Below are 9,195 nucleotides of genomic sequence, written 5' to 3' on the forward strand. Positions count from 1 at the left end.
CAGCTAATAGGACACATTCTTAGGCACCAGGGCCTGGTTAAGAGACTGACAGAAGGACAGATGGGAGGGAGAAAGTTTAAGGAAAGGCCTTGGTTGGAGTTCACAAACACATAATGGGTGATATGAACTGTGATATGGGGAGCTAAAGAGAAAGGCTGATAAGCGAGAAGAGTGGAGAGCTGCTGTCAACCCACAAAAGGGCTGATAACCAAAGAAGAAGATGTAAGGAAACCAATGGGATGTTGTATTTTATTTTGGTTAAGTTTGAACAGTGTAGTTCATTTGATTGAGTGTATTTTCATTATTGCTGTCTTTCTTATTATTGTTGCAAAAAGTTATTAATACTTTAAAATTTATTTTTCAAAGCTTTAGGACTGCAAGCTACAATTAGGAATTTAGCAAGTTAAAAGTAGCCTGTGTACTACAGGTTGACCACCCTGAAATACTGAGAACAAAAAATAAAAATCATTAATAATAAATAAAAGAATAAAATATTTATGTTCTTCAGTAGTTACCTTTCAGGTGTTCTTTATTAATAATTATTAATAAACTCTTTATGAATGAGTTATTAATAAATATGAGTTCTTTATTAATAAACTATTAATCATTAACTCTTTCATGAATGATCAACTTTTCTTTGCTTTAGTGATTTGATATAGATATGTGAGCAAAATTTTTATAATATAGCAAAATCATTCAGATCTGCATTTTTAACTTCAAAAATAATCAAAGAACTGTATATGTGGTGCTATCAATTGGCTATCTAATTAACCATTTTTCAGTGGCTTGTTAAAAATTTTTATTCCTACATTTCATATTTTATGAAATTATTGCTTCTGGGGGTACTCATTACCAAAATCTTCATTAATTTTAATAACGCTGCATTAGTAAAAATAAGTACATTTATTATGTTAATATGTTATCCAGCATTTATTAATGTATAAAACAAAACATATATAATTTTAACAAAAACCTTAAATTCACAGCAGCTAAAATTGTGAATAATATATACATATATTTACTTATGAAAATAGATCCTCCTTATTTTATTCTTCTTCATTAAGGTAAGCAATTTACAAAAAAAAAAAAAACAAAAAAAAAAAAAATTGTGTTGAAATATTTTATGCTTTAATACTTAAAACACTTAATTTTAAAATTTATATCAAACTGATCCCATAAAATAGGTTTATGTAAACTATTTTTCTTCTAGAATAGTATTTTCTGTTAAATTTCAATAAAAGTAAATCTTTAGGTTTATTATAATTAATTATTTTTATTAATTTATGAGACAGTAGAGTATGATATTTTAGTTTATTAGACATCTGAAATTTTATAAAAATTGATACTTTATGGACAATAATTAAATTAGTTAACATAATTAAAATACTGACATTTGGTCTGGTTGGGACTCAGGCTGCCTGCTGCTTTAATATTTATTATATTCCAGTGTTGAACATATTTTAATAATAAAGGTAACTCTGGTTCAATTTGATCAGTAAAATTTTTGAAGCTGTATAAGTTACTGGGTATTAAAGTGATTATTTTCATCGCATGAATACAAATATTATAAGTACACTATATTTTTAAAAAAAATGTTTCATCTGCTATGATGTAAACAATCAATTTATAACTTCAGTAAACCTCTGTTTACTGTGTGTTCCTGTTTTTGAATGTAGCTATTTGTATGGCTACCTATAGTAGAGGTCTGCAATTTAGTTGAATACTATACCATTCTGAAGAAGTCTGAATTTGTATGGTCAGGACATCTTGGAGTCTGAAAGAGGATTGACACTTTTTCCTTTCAGAAGGCTGTACAATTAACTTAATGGTTGAAGTACCAGTTAGGTAAAGCCAGATGATCTCTAATTGCTGCCAGAATTCAAATACCTATATAATGTTTCTTAATCTTGAAAAGGTGCTGCGCAATGTTGAATAGAATTAACTGTTTAGATTATTAGAAAAAATAAGGTTGATGAAAAAACATAAACATTATTAAAGCAACTTAAAAGAATCAGGAAATTATGATTACAAATAATTTCTAATACAATTATCTCTATCAAAAACCTTATAAATAGAAAATTCAGTAAAAAGAAAAAAAAATTAATGTTAATATTCACATCACATTTTAAAAACTTAACTACTGTACACTTTATTATAAAATAAAAGTACAAAAATTTTGTCTGTGTCTCAACTACCTTTTGCTCTACAAGCTTTTTAAGAGACTGTCACTGGGACTGCTGGATTTTGAGCCACTGGTGTTTGTATTTGATTATGAAAGATCTTTCCTATGATGAGTTATTTATGATGTGTTAGAAAGGTGTTCATGAAAAAAATTGAGTTTGTCATTTAGAATGTATTTTATTTTGAGATTGTAATTTAACATTACATAATGATCAAAGGACAAAAATCTGATTCACATGAGCAACTTTAAATACACTAAGAAGTTAGTGATTTATTATTGCATTCAGGGTTATTTAATTTTGAGTAAAAAGTATTAGATAAAAATTATTAATGAAAACAAAATTTAAAACTTTAGGATGTGAAGGTAAAATTAAAATATAGGATACAGCAAGCATTACTACAATTAAAAGGTTAGCACAGAATAGAAAAAAAAATACTTTAAACCAATAAAAACCGATGGAAAATAGATGTTTTGAATGATTCTCGACTTTCAAAGCCAATGATTCTTAACTTTTCAAGTTAATTTTGAAAAGCGATAAAAAACCAACACATTTTTAAAGGATTAGAATTTTTGCTTCCAAAAGAGTTTTGCATAGCTTTTCTTTTCCTATTTGTAATGGTAGTATAGTAACGCTTCCCTCTTGAAGTGGGTAGAAAACATCTTTAGTATATAGTTGAATTATGTTCGAGGGTAAAGTTCTCAGCCTGACAAAGAGAATTGAAGATTTTTCAGAAATTTTTTTATTTTTCAACATAAGTCATCTTAGCAATTTGTTACATTTAGACCAATGACTTTTCTATTTTTTAATATCCTCAGTATAATGAAATTTGTCAACCCTACAAAATAAGCAGTTGTCTCAGCTTTGATCTCGTAATTTGAGGTGAATCTTCCTCCAGCGAGCCATTTCTTCAGATATGGGAAGAGGAAGTTCTCATTGGGAGCCAATATAGTGATTGTGGAAGCACTTTGAAGTGTAGGTATGAAGTTTTACAGGAACAACCCGAGACATATATAAAGGCAATTGTTGTGATGAAAGACACTTTCTTTTTGGACACTTTCCGCTTAGCCTAAATAGCACCCTTCAATTGGTAGAGTAATGAAGCCTAATACTCTCCAGTGATGATCTTGGCTTTTTCCAGGTAATCTATGAGCAATATACCATGAGAATAAAATCCTTCCTCTTCACTTTTCCTGCGGATAGAATAAAACCATTTTCACTTTCTTTGGTGCACTTTCTATTGCTCCCATCCATTTTTTGGTCTCTGGAGTGTAATGGTTTCATTTACTGTTATCAAATGTCAAACAAACAGCAAAATCACTTTTAAATAAGTCTAAACACTTTTCGAGAAATGTTCAGTTGGTTGCATTTTTGATTGGCTGTTAACAAATATGACAGCCATTGAGTGAAAAGCTTTTCACTCCTAAAAAATTGTGTCAAATGTTGTGAACACAGTTTTCTGGGGAGATTTACAAAGACTGATTCTGTTGTGTACATTATGTGGATGGGTTTTTTGGTAATGTGTTATATGAATAAATATAAAATTTAAGGAATTTAAAAATGAAACTACCACGATTGTGTAAATAATATAGTTGGCAGTTAAGATAGAGACATTCATCTACAGATCAAATAATATACACAATACGTCTGAAAAGTCCACGGACTAAATTAAATAAAAATACAGATCTAAACAAAAATGAATTTACTCACACAGCCTCTTCATAGAACCCTTCTCTAGTTATACACTCGTATTACACAGCCCAGCGTTTTCTGTTATTAGCGGTTGTCGGCGGTTACAGGACTGTCTCGCGAGAGGCAGTAACTGTGATCGCTGGCATCAAGCCAGTAGATATTTTGGCTACAGAGCGTAGCCAGCGGTACATTTAAAAGAAGGCAGGTCTTCTTACTACCGGGCGTATGCGGGAAATTGAAGACCAAGGTTTTGACACTTGGCAAGCTAGGTGGGCCGACTCTTCTACGGGTCGATATATGCATGGTATTTTTCCAGATGTTAGGAATTTGCGAGCTATTAGTTGGGTTTCCCCCAATCGGTACACAACTCAATTTCTTTCGGGACATGGTGCCTTTAGGGGTAGTCTAGCGAGGTTCATGTTGGTTGATCCCGGGTTATGCCCGGAATGCGGAGTTGAGGACACAGTGGACCATGTCCTATATACTTGTCCCCGGTACGAAGCTGAACGTACCAGAGTTGGTAGGGAATTTGAGAGAGTGCACTCCTTTTTGTATCTGCTAGTCAACTGGAGGATTCGCAGTGAATGGACGATAGTGGCCAGCTTCCTAAAATCCCTTGCCCAGGGCAGGGCGGCTGAAGGGATTTAGGATAGGAACCCGGGTGGCTAGGTCCGTCTGGGCAGTTTGATTGACCGAAGGTAGGCGCTTAGATGTAATTGGTGTTCTAGTATTGAAATTAAGCTGTCGGCGGGGTTGCGGCCGCGGCCGGCGGGGGCGTTTATGAGCTAACGACACTGTCGGCGAGGCGTCTCTGGGTGCTGCTCCGGTGGTATGCAGGGATGTCTTGACGGCAGTTTACGAAATATGGTGAATGTCGCGCGGGACTCCGCGATAGAGCTGTGCGGGAGTAGGCGTTTATTCTCCTCTCCCGGGCGGACCGGAGCGTAGTCAGAAATAAACTCATTGAGTAAATAAGCGGGGTTCTTAAGGGAACTAGGTCTAAATTTCACTGTGTGAAACTTTGTTATAGAGGTTGTTAGTGCGGATCTGAGACATTCAGAAATTGGCTCTTTAAAATGTTAGGACTAGGCTTCATTCCGCGGTTAGGCTTCTAGCTTAGTTCCTGAGGGCGACGTGGTAGCTGCAGGTGTCCGTTGTCTTCTTTCTGAAGGCATAAACACATAAAACTATCTCGGGGTGAATTTTACCGATGCAGATGTCCCTCGGGGCATCTACATCAGTGGCATCTCTGCGGGGCCTGGACTGAAAGCTGTGGTGCGCAATCAGTTTGTGGGGCGAGAAGATGTCCTCCTTTAAAGCCACTACTGGCTAGGAACGGTGGTGTAGCGACCGGACACGCTACGAGGTGGGATCTTCTCCCCTCGGGGGGGGGAATCGAGATGTTCCATGTCGCAAAGGACATTCAAGATGTCCGGAAGAGGCCTGCAGCGAAGGCAAAAACTGAGATTCAAAAATCACCAATGTAAATCTCTACCGAGGCATTTACATCGGTGGCATCCCAACGAGATCTGGCTTATTACTCTGAGATGTAAAATGTTAGAGAGCAAAAGACGACTCACGTTAAAGTCCATCAGGGCTATGAACGGGGGAGAGTGGTGTGGCGATCGGAAGCGTCACAAGGCGGGTGTTTTCCCCGAGGTCGCACAAGATCATATGAACACAACGTACGCGGCCGAATATAACTCCGGACTGGAGTGATGAAATTTTGTACACACACACACTCTCAGGCATCGTATTGCATAGTTTTTGGTTGTCTGAGTGATGGCGCTACTTGTATCGACTACAGAAATTTAATTCGGAAACTTTTCAGACATACTGTGTATAAGTATACAAAAATAATATAATAGCAGAGTTAACCTGTTCAAGTACAGGGTAAATACAGAAAGATGTTAACCACAACTTGTAAATTTGTACACATAAGTAAAACTTGTGATCTTAACATTCTCATTTTTCAAAAAAATTTACTGGAAGACCAAATTTGAAATAAAATAAAATTCTACACTTAAAAACAGCACAGATGCATCGTGTAAACTACGTACATACTGTAATAGTATAATTAAAATGGTTTAGCGCAAAAAGAAATTCCAACCTGTACTAAAAGCCAAAATAGTAATTGTTTTTTTCCTAATATTTATTAAATGGAACATCTGAAAAAGATTAATACTTCCTCAACAGATAAGACTATTTTTAAAGGTCAATTTTTAATAGTTGTGCAGCACAGTGACATAAATTGTTCAGACATGTCCTTCATACACTGACCAGTTGGCATAGCCAGTGTACATTATAGAGTATTTACAGCGTTTATTTTTTAGTTCCTATTTATAAAGTTTTTATTTTGTTTAATATATAAATATATAAAAATTCCAAGGACATACATGTGACCACATATTCCAATGAAAAATTTTCCACTCTTTTCACTGGTGAGGCCAAAAATACATAATTCCATTTGAAAAAATCATGTTAACCATGAGATAACAGTCAAGGTCAAATCCAAGTTCAACATGAGGTGTCCCCTCCAGTCCGAGTAACTTTTGTTTCGGTCATACTTTTGTATTGTGTCTAGTTTACGAGAAAATCATCTGGGGGATTTTAAATGAAACACTCTTTATATTAATTGAAACTTAACCACCGAAATACAGTAAACAGATGAGTTCACTTATCAAATCAACACCAATAATTGACTTTCACAGGATCCTGCATCATTTGATATTCAGTTCTGTAATTTCATCAAAATCAGTTATTTAAAAAAAATTAAAATTTCAGTGTCAATTTGAATTAAAAAAAAAATATCAATATATATATATATATAAGTATATACACACACATAATATCTGGACACCAAATAGTCTGGACTTTGCTCCTTCTGATTTCAATTCGTTTGGGAAATTGAAGGAATTTTTGAGTGGCAAGCAATTTGTGGCTGGTGATGAACTTAAAATCGTTGTTAATCAGTGACTAAATGGGCTGGCGATGGAAGAATATGACGAGGATATATTGAAAGTGGTATATTGCTACGATAAATGTCTTATCATAATTTATGTGGCAATTATATAAAGAAGTAGTATATGGTATGTAGTTTTAAGAGAAATAAAAAATATTTTTTAAAGTTTTCATAATTTTTTTACAATAAAACGGCCTTTACTTTAAAAATAACCTCTTGTGTATACATATATATACATATATGTATACAGCACTCTTGTCGTGCAGTTGAGGTAACATATCAGATTTTCTTCCAGAAGTTCTTGGATTCAAATCCTAGTCAGTCATGGCAGTTTTCATAATACACTACTACAAAATTGCCATTACATGTTACATGCACAAGCTTTGAGCTTATATGGTGAAAAAAAGTTGAACTAAAGAAAAAAAAAATCATTCAAGTTACTCAATAAACAGTAAATGTTATTTGTGAAAGAAATGTATGAATGGATAACAGAATGAGTAATTAAGGTTCTGGCCTTTACAAAACACTTCTGTAAATTGTTTCTAGCACTTTAAAAATATAAAATTACTCTTGGAGTTAAGTAGTTTTAGAGAACTAATGATGATCAATTCAGAGAAAAAAGTGAGAGAGAGAGAGAGAGGGAGACAGAAAATTTCTGGTTTAAATAGATAGATAGGTCTGAAGCTCTTCAGAGATGAGAATAATTCATTCATAGCCTTAAGTTAGTGTTTAAGTAGTATTATACCTTTATTTTTCCTGTTTAGCCTCTGGGAATTACTGTTCCGGTATTACTTCAGAGGATAATAGGTACGAGTGTAAATGAATTGTAGTCTTGTACAGTCTCAGTTTGACCATTTCTGAGATGTGTGGTTAAATCCAACTACCAAAGAACACCAGTATCCACAATCTAGTATTCAAATCTGTATAAAAGTACAGATTAAAGAGTTATAAACGCTGTATTGTATAAAGTACAGCGTAAAGAGTTATGCTGGAACTCTTGACTTCCAAATCAGCTGATTTAGGAAGACGCATTCACCAGTACACCAACCTGGTGGGTAAGCAGTATACACCTGTCCGATTTTAAGTTTCCAGCTCTTCTGGTCTTGGTTTCCATTTTATACCTCTGTTTATTTTAGCCACTTAGAGATTAAAATAATTTTTAATTAACTGATTTCCCAAGCTGTAAACAACTTCCAACCTTCTTACTATTTGTGAAGTGGGGGAATCAAAAGTAAGAGCTATCAATCTATATTTATCTATTACATATCTTTAAGAAAGAGAGAGAAGATACATATTACGGTTTTGAAGAGGGGTAGTGTGTAGAGGAATTATAGATCTACTAGTTTGGTTAGTGACTTTTTTTTTTTTGAAATGTATGGACTGATGTAAGCCAAATGTGACTAGCAAGAATTCCTTACCTTCCCAGCTCTTCTGTAGCATACATTAAATATTATCAAGTTGACATTCTCAAACTGCAATGCAGCTGTACCTTTCATTGTCTATTCAGTCAACTACCCAAATAACCCTGATGGGTAATCATCCTTTCTTACTACACCCAGCCGTTTGCCTTATTATTAATCTTTCTTTCTAATAATCATTTCTGTGGGTGCAAGTCTTAATTTTCATGATTATGATTATGGTTCTCCATGCTGATGGTACTGGAACCTGAAGTGCCAGTGCAATTTTGATACCTGATAGGAAAGCTGTTAGTGAAACAAGTCAAGGACTATTCCTGTTCAGTGGCTGTAAAAGTATAATATTGACTGGCTATTAGCTATAGCCAAGCATCCAAATTTCCCCCTACCCAAAAAAACTATCTTTAAAATGGCATCATGAGAAAGAAAACTGTGGACTGTTTTTAATTTATGAAAATCATTAGAAAGATTAAAGTGTAAACACGTTTCACAGCCAAACTTGCCACAATCTTTCTTTTTCTTTCTTGTAATCGTATTTACTATTCTACAGGTCTATTAAATTCATATGAAATATATATTTTCTTGAATATTACAAATTGCATATAATATGTTTAAAATGGTTGCACATTATATTTTGATCCATGATATTAAGGATAAACATAGTTATTGATTTTTATTTGAAAAAAACATACATAAAAAATGAAAAACTTGAAAAACATTTATTAATAAAAAAAAAAAAAAATGGTTGAGTTAAATAAGTACCAAGACATTATAATAAGTAATAAGCAAAAATAAAACAATAAGTTTTAAAAACTTTGTTGCAAAATAATGTTGATATATATATATATATATATATATATATATATATATATATACTGTATATAGTATATATATATATATATATATATATATATATATATATATACTGTATATAGTATATCCACAT

The sequence above is a fragment of the Lycorma delicatula genome, chromosome 2 (assembly GCF_047948215.1).
Source record: "Lycorma delicatula isolate Av1 chromosome 2, ASM4794821v1, whole genome shotgun sequence".
Taxonomy (NCBI): Eukaryota; Metazoa; Arthropoda; class Insecta; order Hemiptera; family Fulgoridae; genus Lycorma; species Lycorma delicatula.